Source organism: Somniosus microcephalus, chromosome 12, assembly GCF_052327205.1.
Source record: "Somniosus microcephalus isolate GS21.2 chromosome 12, FLI_Smic_1.0, whole genome shotgun sequence".
Classification (NCBI taxonomy): domain Eukaryota; kingdom Metazoa; phylum Chordata; class Chondrichthyes; order Squaliformes; family Somniosidae; genus Somniosus; species Somniosus microcephalus.
In genome coordinates this window covers 215533775-215547513 of record NC_140998.1, presented here as the reverse complement: position 1 = coordinate 215547513, position 13739 = coordinate 215533775, and positions in this window count along the sequence as shown.

Genomic DNA, 13739 nt, shown 5'->3' with positions numbered 1-13739 from the left:
CACATGGCGACTCACTGTTGCCAGCATTCTCATCCAGAAGAGAACAGCTGCCAGTATGCCAGGGGACCTTGATGTGTGGATCCTGAGTGGTAATTCCACCCAAGTTAAGAGAGAGAGTGCTCAATGAGCTTCATGAAGGTCATCTGGGAGGGGTGAAAATGAAAAGCCTTGCTAGGGCTTATGTGTGGTGGCCGGGGATCGATCAGCAAATCGAGGACCTGACAAAGAGCTGCTCAGGATGCCAGAAGGTCCAAAATGCACCACCACATGCCCCTCTACACCCATGGGAGTGGCCCTCATCTCCATGGCAATGGGTGCATATTGATTTTGCTGGTCCATTCATGGACTCAATGTTTTTAATAGCCGTGGATGCGCACTCGAAATGGCCTGAGGTGATCAAAATGTCCTCCACCACCACGGAGAAAACTATTGCAGTCCTACGGACCATTTTTGCCAGGAACGGCTTGCCAGAGCAGGTTTGCTCTGATAACGGACCACAGTTTGTGTCCGAAGAGTTTCGAAGATTTATGAAAAGGAATGGGGTAAGGCATTACACATCCGCCCCGTATCATCCAGCCACAAATGGATTGGCTGAGAGGTTCGTACAAACCTTTAAAAAAGCAGTAAAGGCCATGTGCGATGACGACATTCCACTGCAGCATAAGGTGGAGAATTTCCTGTTAGCCTACAGAAATGCGACACATGCGGTCACCAACCAGGCCCCGGCCATGACGTTCTTTAACCGAAGGTTGAGATCTCGTCTGGATTTGCTCAGACCAAATGTACGAACAGATGTTGAGAGTAAGCAATTCCAGCACATCAATGAGAAGCCGACAAGGAGTTTCAATGTAGGGCAACCAGTCTTGGCCCGTGACTACCGAACAGAGAAATGGCAACCAGGAACGATATGCACACGGCAGGGGCCACTAATGTACACAGTGGATGTTGGGGAGAACATTGTGAGACGCCATGCTGACCAGATCCTAGAGTCACAGGAACGAGTCAACCCCATGTCTCGGCCATACGTACCTGGTGAGGAACCCGACGTACAGTTCGCATCCACCTCAGAAACAATAGCATTGGAAGCTGATGAATCAACTGACGACAGGGTGCTAGAATCGCCTCCGCACCAAGAGCGAGACACTCGGGAAAGGCGTTATCCAGAAAGAATCAGGAAGCCTCCCCAGAGACTGAATATATGAATGGACTATTTTCATATAACATTGTATATTAAAAATGTTAATTGTTAAATGAGTATTAGGGTACTGTTAATCTAAAAGGGGAGGAATTGTAATGTATGTAATGTATATATACCTTAAGGGAGAGAACTACTTTTTACAGCTCCTGTATACTGTAGTACCGGCAGTGACCACACCTGTATATAAACCCTGAGTAGAGATCTGTATACTTAGTTCTAGAGTAACCCTCATTCAGTAAACACCTGATGAATCGTTCCCTGCAGTCTGTTGTCTGATTATTGAAGGACACAACATTAAGATACATGGACATAACAAGCCCCGACAACCCTCCCTATCTCTGTAACCTCCTCCAGCCCTCGACAACCCTCCCTATCTCTGTAACCTCCTCCAGCCCCCTCCAACCCTCCCTATCTCTGTAACCTCCTCCAGCCCCTACACCCCTCCCTATCTCTGTAACCTCCTCCAGCCCATACAACCCTCCCTATCTCTGTAACATCCTCCAGCCCCCTACAACCCTCCGTATATCTGTAACCTCCTCCAGCCCCTACAACCCTCCCTATCTCTGTAACCTCCTCCAGCCCCCTACAACCCTCCCTATCTCTGTAACCTCCTCCAACCCCTATAACCCTCCCTATCTCTGTAACCTCCTCCAGCCCCTACAACCCTCCCTATCTCATTAACCTCCTCAATCCCCTACAACCCTCCCTATCTGTGTAACCTCCTCCAGCCTCCTACAACCCTCCCTATCTCTGTAACCTCCTCCAGCCCCCTCCAACCCTCCCTATCTCTGTAACCTCCTCCAGCCACTACACCCCTCCCTATCTCTGTAACGTCCTCCAGCCCCCTACAACCCTCCGTATATCTGTAACGTCCTCCAGCCCCTACAACCCTCCCTATCTCTGTAACCTCCTCCAGCCCACTACAACCCTCCCTATCTCTGTAAACTCCTCCAGCCCCTATAACCCTCCCTATCTCTGTAACCTCCTCCAGCCCCTACAACCCTCCCTATCTCTGTAGCCTCCTCCAGCCCCTACAACCCTCCCTATCTCTGTAACCTCCTCCAGACCCTACAATCCTCCCTATCTTTGTAACCCCCTCCAGCCCCTACAACCCTCCCTATCTCTGTAACCTCCTCCAGCACCTATAACCCTCCCTATCTCTGTAACCTCCCCCAGCCCCCTCCAACCCTCCCAGATCTCTGCGCTCCTCCAATCCCGACCTCTAGTGCATCCCCCCCGATTTCCATCGCTCCACCATTGGTGGCCGTACCTTCAGCCGCCTGGGCCCCGAGCTTGAATTCCCTCCCTAAACCTCTCCGCCTCTCCCTCCTCCTTTAAGGCACTCCTTAAAACCGACCTCTCCACCTGTCCTAATATCTCCTTATGTGGCTCGGTGTCAAATTTTGTCAGATTAACACTCCTGCAGGTGCAGCAGCCGGTTAAGAAGACAAATGGTATGTTGGCCTTCGTAGCGAGAGGATTCGAATACAGGAACAAGGATGTCTTGCTGCAGTTGTACAGGGCCTTGGTGAGACCACATCTTGAGTATTGTGTGCAGTTTTGTTCGCCTTATCTGAGGAAGGATGTTCTTGCCATGGAGGGAGTGCAGCGAAGATTCACCTGGGATGGCAGGAATGACGTATGAGGAGAGATTGGGTCGATTGGGCTTATACTCGCTGGAGTTTAGAAGAATGAGAGGGGATCTCATTGAAACGTATAAAATTCTAACAGGACTAGACAGACTAGATGCTGGAAGGATGTTCCCGATGGCGGGGGAGTCCAGAACCAGGGGTCACAGTCTAAGGATAAGGGGTAAGCTATTTAGGACTGAGATGAGGAGGAATTTCTTCACCCAGAGAGTGGTGAACCTGTGGAATTCTCTACCACACAAGGCAGTTGAGGCCAATTCATTAAATATATTCAAGAATGAGTTAGATATATTTCTTACGGCTAAAGGGATCAAGGGGTATGGGGAGAAGGCAGGAACAGGGTAGTGAATTTGGATGATCAGCCATGATCTCATTGAATGGCGGAGCAGGCTCGAGGGGCCAGCCAGAGGGCAAGCAACCTTAGATCTGGTCCTGTGTAACGAGACAGGATTAATTAAAAATGTCCTAGTAAAGGATCCCCTTGGAATGAGTGACCATAACATGTTTGAATTCCATATTCAATTAGAGGGTGAGGAGGTTGTATCTCAAACAAGCATGCTAAGCTTGAATAAAGCAGACTATGAAGGTATGAGAGCGGGATTGGGAAAATAGATTAAAGGGTAAGACGATACATGATCAGTGGTGTACATTTAAGGAGTTATTTTACAACTTCCAAAAAAAGTATATTCCACTGAGAAGAAAAGGGTGTAAAAGAAAAGACAGCCATCCGTGGCTAAGTAAAGAAATTAAGGATAGTATTCGACTAAAAACAAGGGCATATAAGGTAGCCAAATCTAGTGGGAGGATAGAGGATTGGGAAAACTTTAAAAGACAGCAAAAAATTACAAAAAGATTGATTAAGAAAGGGAAGATAGATTATGAAAGTAAACTAGCAAAAAATATAAAAACAGATAGTAAGAGTTTTTATAGTTATATAAAAAGAAAAAGGGTGGCTAAAGTAAATGTCGGTCCCTTAGAGGATGTGACCGGGAAATTAATGGTGGGAAATATGGAGATGGCAAAAACACTGAATGAATATTTTGTATCAGTCTTTACAGTAGAGGACACCAAGAATATCCCAACACTGGACAAGCAGGGGGGGAGGAGATAAACACGATCAAAATCACTAAGGAAGTGGTACTCGGTAAAATAATGGGACTCAAGGCGGATAAATCACCTGGACCTGATGGCTTACATCCTAGGGTCTTGAGGGAAGTGGCGGTAGGGATTGTGGATGCATTGGTAATAATCTTCCAAAACTCCCTGGACTCAGCAAAGGTTCCGGCAGACTGGAAAACTGCTAATGTAACACCCTTATTTAAAAAGGGTAGTAGACAGAAGGCTGGAAACTATAGACCGGTTAGCCTAACATCTGTGGTAGGTAAAATTTTGGAGTCCATTATTAAGGAGACAGTAACAGGACATTTGGATAATCATAATTTAATAAGACAAATTCAGCATGGTTTTATGAAGGGGAAGTCATGTTTGACAAATTTGCTGGAGTTCTTTGAGGAAGTAACATATAGGGCGGATAAAGGTGAACCAGTGGACGTAGTGTATTTAGACTTCCAAAAGGCATTTGACAAGGTGCCACACAAAAGATTATTGCGTAAGGTAAAAAATCACGGGATTGGGGGTAATATTCTGGCATGGATAGAGGATTGGCTATCTAACAGAAGTCAGAGAGTTGGGATAAATGGTTCATTCTCAGGCTGGCAATCAGTAACCAGTGGTGTTCCGCAGGGGTCAGTGCTGGGTCCCCAACTCTTTACAATCTATATTAACGATTTGGAGGAGGGGACCGAGTGTAACATATCAAAGTTTGCAGATGATACTAAGATGGGAGGGAAAGTAGCGAGTGAGGAGGACATAAAAAACCTGCACGGGGACATAGACAGGCTAAGCAAGTGGGCAGAGATTTGGCAGATGGAATACAATACTGGAAAGTGTGAGGTTATGCACTTTGGCAGGAAAAATCGTAGAGCAAGTTATTATCTTAATGGCAAGAAACTGGAAAGTACTGAAGTACAAAGGGATCTGGGGGTCCTGGTGCACAAAACTCAAAAGGTTAGTATGCAGGTGCAGCAAGTGATTGAGAAGGCCAATGGAATGTTGGCTTTCATTGCTAGGGGGATAGAATATAAAAATAGGGAGGTATTGCTTCAGTTGTACAAGGTATTGGTGAGACCGCACCTGGAATACTGCATACAGTTTTGGTGTCCATACTTAAGAAAAGACATACTTGCTCTCGAGTCAGTACAAAGAAGGTTCACTCGGTTAATCCCGGGGATGAGGGGATGGACATATGAGGAGAGGTTGAGTAGATTGGGACTCTACTCATTGGAGTTCAGAAGAATGAGAGGCGATCTTATTGAAACATATAAGATTGTGAAGGGGTTGGATCGGGCGGATGCGGGGAGGATGTTCCAGATGATGGGTGAAACTAGAACTAGGGGGCATAGTCTTAGAATAAGGGGCTGCTCTTTCAAAACTGAGATGAGGAGGAACTACTTCACTCAGAGGGTGGTAGGTCCATGGAATATGCTGCCCCAAAAAGCTGTCGAAGCTACATCATTACATAAATTTAAAACAGAAATAGACAGTTTCCTAGAAGTAAAGGGAATTAAGGGTTACGGGGAGCGGGCAGGAATTTAGACATGAGTCTAGGTTCGGATCGGTCATGGCCCTGTGGGTAGCGGAGCGGGCCCAGGGGCCGTGTAGCCTGATCCTGCTCCTATTTCGTGTGTCTAATTCTGTTAGATTCAGGAGATGGTTCTGTGATAGTAGATTGGCGGTTAGGATCAGATCAGCCATGATCTTATTGAATGGCGGAGCAGACTCGAGGGGCCGATTGGCCTACTCCTGCTCCTATCTTCTATGTTTCTATGTTACCTGTGGAGCAGCATTGGGACGTTTTACTAGGTTAAAGGCGCCGGAGAAATACACATTCTTATTGTGAAGTAGCAATTAAAAAGCAATCACAGGTGATACGGGTTCATATTACACATCGTTCAGGCAACTGGGAAAGCATGTGACACAGGAGGTTCACAGGAAGAACTCAGCTGCTGTGAGTGTTTGAGATACATCTGCCAGTATTGCCTTAATGATTTATATATATTTGCATGCGTTAGGGCAGAAGATAAAGATTAATGTTCGACTTTTTGTTAATGAGCTCTAATTGTCGGAACGCCGCATTCTAACGAGGGCAGGTCCTGGTGGAACTGAGGCTGAGCAAGATGTGCGACTCGCTTTCCCTCCCCTTTCAATGCCGTCTCCCTCTCTCTCTCTCAGGAGGAACCTCGTACTGCCCGCATCGAGGGGGCTGAAATTGGCTCGCGCCCCCTTTGGAGTGGGGTGGGGGTGGTGGCATACCTTGGCCGGGGCGTTACTTTTAGACAGGCCAGACACTGACCAGTGAAAGTAGGGAAACTGACCAGACACTGACCAGTGAGAGCAGGGAAACTGACCAGAGACTGACCAGTGACAGTAGGGAAACTGACCAGACACTGACCAGTCAGAGCAGGGAAACTGAGCAGACACCGACCAGTGAGAGCAGGGAAACTGACCAGACACTGACCAGTGAGAGCAGGGAGACTGACCAGCGAACGTAGGGAAACTGACCAGACACTGACCAGTGAGAGCAGGGAGACTGACCAGACACTGACCAGTGAGAGTAGGGAAACTGACCAGATAGTGACCAGTGAGAGTAGGGAGACTGACCAGACACTGACCAGTGAGAGCAGGGAAACTGACCAGACACTGACCGGTGAGAGCAGGGAAACTGACCAGAGACTGACCAGTGAGTGTAGGGAAACTGACCAGACACTGACCAGTGAGAGCAGGAAAACTGACCAGACACTGACCAGTGAGAGTAGGGAGACTGACCAGACACTGACCAGCGAGAGTAGGGAAACTGACCAGACACTGACCAGTGAGAGCAGGGAAACTGACCAGAGACTGACCAGTGACAGTAGGGAAACTGACCAGACACTGACCAGTGAGAGCAGGGAAACTGACCAGACACTGACCAGTGAGAGCAGGGAGACTGACCAGCGAAAGTAGGGAAACTGACCAGACACTGACCAGTGAGAGCAGGGAGACTGACCAGAGACTGACCAGTGAGAGCAGGGAAACTGACCAGACACTGACCAGTGAGAGTAGGAAAAGTGACCAGACACTGGCCAGTGAGAGTAGGGAGACTGACCAGACACTGACCAGTGAGAATAGGGAAACTGACCAGATACTGACCAGTGAGAGTAGGGAGACTGACCAGACACTGACCAGTGAGAGTAGGGAGACTGACCAGACACTGACCAATGAGAGCAGGGAAACTGACCAGAGACTGACCAGTGAAAGCAGGGAAACTAACCAGACACTGACCAGTGAGAGCAGGAAAACTGACCAGACACTGACCAGTGAGAGCAGGGAGACTGACTAGACATTGACCAGTGAGATTAGGGAAACTGACCAGACACTGACTGGTGAGATTAGGGAAACTGACCAGACACTGACCAGTGAGAGCAGGGAGACTGACCAGACACTGACCTGTGAGAGTAGGGAAACTGACCAGACACTGACCAGCGAGAGTAGGGAAACTGACCAGACACTGACCAGTGAGAGTAGGGAAACTGACCAGACACTGACCAGTGAGATTAGGGAATAAAAACAGAAAATGCTGGAAACACTCAGCAGGTCAGGCAGCTTCTGTGGAGAGAGAAACAGAGTTAACGTTTCAGGTCGATGACCCTTCGTCAGAACTGGAAGAAAGCAGGAAATGGAACAGATTTTTAAGCAAGTGTGGGTGCTGGGAAAGTTGGGAGGTGATGAAAGAACAAAATGGAAGGTCTGTGATTGGATAGAGGGCAGGAGAGATTAAGAGGCATTAAGTGCTCGAATTTCCAAGCCCCGTGGAGGCGGGAGTGGTGGGAAAATGGCAGAATCGGGGGGCAGGAACCCATCCCACCCCCAACCTGCCTCCGTGCCAATGTCCCAGGAGGCAGATACCCGACCTGTGCTGGGAGCCGCCTCCCCGAGGCGGGAAGGTGATTAGTGCCAATTAACTGCCTGTTAACAGGTAGTTTTTTGCCTAATCCCTATTTTTAGCCCTGAAGTGTGGGCTGTCCGACGGCTCTGAACCACGCCAAGTTAGCGAGGCGGACCGTCGGTCTGCAGGGGTCGAGATGTCCATTGTGCATGTGAGTGATGGGTGCATGTGTGCAGAGGTAAGTGTGTGAGGTAAGTGTAAATTGCTTTAATAAGTTTTCCTTACCTTTACTTTCTCCTGCAGGCTTCCTCCCTTCAGTTCTCGGGAGTCCCTCAGCTCACCGGCACTGAAAGCAGAATGGCCGCTGAACTGTCAAAAGCTGCAGCCTCTGCTTTCTGGTCTGGAGAGATCTCTAACTGCGTCTGAGTAGGACTCAAGTTAGAAGACAGATTGTCAGTGTTTGACAGCTTCACAGAGCTGTCAAATGCTGATTTTTCATCAGTCAAAATCTCTTGACAGATGAAATGTCAATCACTGACGTCACCAGTAACCAGGTGTCCCTTAATTGGTCTGCTGAGCCCGCTGGGCGGGGCTTAACAAGGTCAATCAAGGGAAAATAGCGTGGGTTGGCCACAAGTCGATGGAGGCGGGACTAAAACCCAAAAAGTGGGAGTCCCGCCTCCATCACGTCCCCATTGACAAAATCCAGCCCTAAGAGATATTCAAGGCGAGAGGAGATGGTAATGGGGCAGGTTAAGAAACAATGGTGTGGAGCTGCTGGAGTTGGACTTGGGTGGACAAATGTGAGAAATCACACAACACCAGGTTATAGTCCAACAGCTTTATTTGAAATCACAAGCTTTCGGAGCGCTGCTCCTTCGTCAGGTGAAGTGGAGAGATGCATATAGGCACAGCTTATATAGTCAGAGAATAATGTCAGATGTTTACAGGTAATCTTTCTGTAAACAAAGGATGGCGCTCGATGAAGTCTCCACCTTGAATATATTCGATGACTCCGCCTCCGCGGCTCTCTGGGGCAGAGAATTCCACATATTCACGACCCTCTGGGAGAAGAAATTCCTCCTCATCTCAGTTCTGAAAGGGCGACCCTTTATTCTGAAACTATGCCCCCGAGTTCTAGATTGCCCCACGAGGGGAAACATCCTCTCTGCCTCTACCCTGTCGATCCCCCTCAGTATCTTATATGTTTCAATAAGATCACCTCTCGTTCTTCTAAACTCCAATGAGTGTAGATCCAACCTGCTCACCGGTAAGCCTGACATCGGTAGTGGGGAAAATGCTAGAGTCCATTATAAAAGGTGTAATAGCAGAGCACTTGGCAAACAGTGACAGGATCGGACAAAGTCAACATGGATTTACAAAAGGTAAATCATGCTTGACTATTCTACTGGAATTTTTTGAGAATGTAACTGGTAAAATAGATAAGGGAGAACCAGTGGATGTGGTATATTTGGACTTTCAGAAGGCTTTCGATAAGGCCCCGCATAAGGGATTAGCGTGCAAAATTAAGGCACATGGGATTGGGGGCAAGGTATTGATTTGGATAGAGAGCTGGTTGGCGGACAGAAAGCAAAGAGTTGGAATAAACGGGTCGTTTTCCGAGTGGTAGGCAGTGACTAGTGGGGTACCGCAAGGATTGGTCCTAGGACCCCAGCTGTTCACAATATATATTAATGACCTGGACAAGGGAATTGGATGTAATATCTCCAAATTTGCAGACGACACAAAGCTGGGTGGGAGGGTATGCTGTGAGGAGGATGTCGTGAAACTCCAGTACGATTTGGACAGATTGGGTGATTGGGCAGAAACATGGCAAATGCACTATAATGTGGTTAAATGTGAGGTTATCCACTTTGGTGGCAAATCCAGGAAGGTAGATTAATATTTGAATGGCAATAGATTGGGAGAAGGGGAAGTGCAAAGAGACCTGGGTGTTCTTGTGCACCAGTCACTGAAGGTAAGCATGCAGGTGCAGCAGGCGGTGAAGAAGGCAAATGGTATGTTGGCCTGCGTAGCAAGAGGGTTCGAGTACAGGTACAAGGATGTCTTGCTACAGTTGTACAGGGCCTTGGTGAGACCGCACCTTGAGTATTGTGTGCAGTTTTGGTCGCCTTACCTGAGGAAGGACGTTCTTGCCATGGAAGGAGTGCAGCGAAGATTCACCAGGGTGATACCTGGGATGGCAGGAATGACGTATGAGGAGAGATTGTGTCGATTGGGCATATACTCACTGGAGTTTAGAAGATTGAGAGGGGATCTCATTTTAACCTATAAAATTCTGTCAGGCCTGGACAGACTAGATGCAGGAAGGATGTTTCTGATGGCCGGGCAGTCCAGAACCAGGGGTCACAGTCTAAGGATAATGGGTAAGCCATTTAGGACTGAAATGAGGAGGAAATTTCTTCACCCAGAGAGTGGTGAACCTGTGGAATTCTCTGCCACAGAGGGCGGTGGAGGCCAGTTCATTAAATATATTCAAAAAAGAGTTGGATATATTTCTTAAGGCAAAAGGGATCAAGGGGTATGGGGAGAAAGCAGGGACAGGGTACTGAATTTGGATGATCAGCCATGATCTCATTAAATGGCGGAGCAGGCTCGAGGGGCCGAATGGCCGACTCCTGCTCCTATCTTCTATGTTTCTATGTAACGTGCGTTGTATAACTGATATAACAAGTATAACTGATCTTTCGTTCTTTCTTAATTTCTTTCTTCGCATCTCCCCCCCTCCGCCGCAGATTTCCAACGCTCCACCATTGGCGGCCGTGCCTTCAGCTGCCTGGGCCCCGAGCTCTGGAATTCCCTCCCTAAACCTCTCCGCCTCTCTCTCCTCCTTTACGCGCTCCTTAAAACCGACCTCTTTGACCAAGCTTTTGGTCGCCCGTCCTAATATCTCCTGATGTGGCTCGGTGTCGAATTCTGTTTGATTTACGCTCCTGTGAAGGGCCGCGGGACGTTTTACTACGTTAAAGGCGCTAGATAAATGCAAGTGGTTGCTGTTCTTGAGGTGCGGTGCCCCAGGACTGAACGGCGTCGCTCCCAGGGAGAGATTTGAAGTTGTCGATGCGTCGCTGTATGTGGGATCTTGCTGTGCGTGTCGGCCGCCGTGTCTTTCCTCCGTCGAAACAGCGACCCCCGCTTCAAAAATCTTCGTCGCTGGCTGCGAACCCAAATCCAATTGGACACCGCCTCCCCGCCAGAAACATAGAAGATAGGAGCAGGAGTCGGCCATTCGGCCCCTCGAGCCTGCTCCGCCATTTAATGAGATCATGGCTGATCATCCAAATTCAGTACCCTGTCCCTGCTTTCTCCCCATATCACTTGATTCCTTTAGCCTTAAGAAATATATCCAACTCCTTCTTGAATATAAGTTGGCCTCAACTGCCTTGTGTGGTAGAGAATTCCATAGGTTCACCACTCGCTGGGTGAAGAAATTCCTCCTCATCTCAGTCCTAAATGGCTTACCCCTTATCCTTAAACTGTGACCCCTGGTTCTGGACTCTCCGACCATCGGGAACATCCTTCCTGCATCCAGTCTGACTAGTCCTGTTAGAATTTTATAAGTTTCAATGCGATCCCCTCTCATTCTTCTAAACTCCAGCGAATACAAGCCCAATCGACCCAATCTCTCCTCATACGTCATTCCTGCCATCCCAGGTATCAGCCTGGTGAATCTTCGCTGCACTCCCTCCATGGCAAGAACATCCTTCCTCAGATAAGGCGACCAAAACTGCACACGATACTCAAGATGTGGTCTCACCAAGGCCCTGTATAACTGAAGCAAGACATCCTTGTTCCTGTACTCGAACCCTCTCACTATGAAGGCCAACATACCATTTGCCTTCTTAACCGCCTGCTGCACCTGCATGCTTACCTTCAGCGACTGGTGCACAAGGACACACAGGTCTCGTTGCACTTCCCCTTCTCCCAATCTATTGCCGTTCAGATAATAATCCGTCTTCCTGTTTTTGCCACCAAAGTGGATAACCTCGCATTTATCCACATTATATTGCATCTGCCATGCATCTGCCCAATCACCCAACCTGTCCAAATCATACTGGAGTTTCTCGGCATCCTCCTCACAGCACACACGCCCACCCAGCTTTGTGTCGTCTGCAAACTTGGAGATATTACATCTAGTTCCCTCGTCTAGATCATTAATATATATTGTGAATAGCTGGGGTCCAAGGACCAATCCCTGCGGTACCCCACTAGTCACTGCCTGCCACTCGGAAAAAGACCCGTTTATTCCAACTCTTTGCTTCCTGTCTGCCAACCAGCTCTCTATCCAAGTCAGTGCCTTACCCCAATCCCATGTTCTTTAACTTTACTCCTTCTTGAATATATTTAATGAATTGGCCTCAACTGCCTTGTGTGGTAGAGAATTCCACAGGTTCACCACTCTCTGGGTGAAGAAATTCCTCCTCATCTCTGTCCTAAATGGCTTACCCCTTATCCTTAGACTGTGACCCCTGGTTCTGGACTCCCCGGCCATCGGGAACATCCTTCCTGGATCTAGTCTGTCTAGTCCTGTTTGAATTTTATAAGTTTCAATGCGATCTCCTCTCATTCTTCTGAACTCCAGTGAGTACAAGTCCAATCGACCCAATCTCTCCTCAGTCATTCCTGCCATCCCAGGTATCAGTCTGGTGAATCTTCGCTGCACTCCCTCCATGGCAAGATCATCGGTGGGCTGAGGATGGGGAAGGTATCCTTGGCGTGGGATGGAGCGGGCCCTGCGCAATTATCAGCCCGTTATCAACAACATGCTGTGTTTGCCAATGGAGCATTTTTTAATATATATTTGTCAACCCTTGGTTTTATTAAATGCTTGTGCAAGAGTGACTGAGATAAGCTGGGAGGATAGGACACTGTGCTGCTAGATAGTGATTGTAATTATACAATCATTGGCTCTGTTACCATGGCAGTGTTGGCTGGTCTCATTGTCCATGCAAGGTGTTTACATTTGTATTACTGTAATATAATAAATTACCGTATAATCTCTGTCCAGATGAGGCGGTTCCCAACGCCCAGGCAAGCACGAATGCTTCTGTCTCACCCTCTGACCTAATGGATGCAAATCCTGTTATCCAGCAGATAGCCCTTCTTTCAGTGCGCGGTTCCAAGCGCTCTCGCTCTCTTCTACCTCCTCTCTCTCTCTCCCTCTCACTCTCTTTCCGTTTTCCACCTTGGTAACATCGCCCGTCTCCGCCCGTCCACCGCTGAAACCCTCACCCCCTGCCTCTGTCGCCCTCCGGACTCCGACGATCCCGCCGCTCCCCCAGGACGGCCTCCCGCCCCCCGTCAACCCGAGCTCATCCGAAGCTCCGCCGCCCCCCGTGTCCTGACTCGCGCCCAGTCCTGTTCCTTCACTCGACACTTCCCCCCCCCCCGTCGCTCGCTGACCTACACTGGCTCCCAGTCCGGCAACGCCTCGATTTTAAAATTCCCATCCTCGTCTTCAAATCCCTCCATGGCCCCCTCCCTATCTCTGTAACCTCCTCCAGCCCCTAAAACCCTCCCTATCTCTGTAACCTCCTCCAGCCCCTACAACCCTCCCTATCACTGTAACCTCCTCCAACACCTACAACCCTCCCTATCTCTGTAACCTCCTCCAGCCCCTAAAACCCTCCCTATCTCTGTAACCTCCTCCAGCCCCTACAACCTTCCCTATCTCTGTAACCTCCTCCAGCCCCTACAACCCTCCCTATCACTGTAACCTCCTCCAACACCTACAACCCTCCCTATCTCTGTAACCTCCTCCAGCCCCTACAACCCTCCATATCTCTGTAACTTCCTCCAGCCCATACAACCCTCCCTATCTCTGTAACCTCCTCCAGCCCCTACAACCCTCCCTATCTCTGTAACCTCCTCCAGCCCCTACAACCCT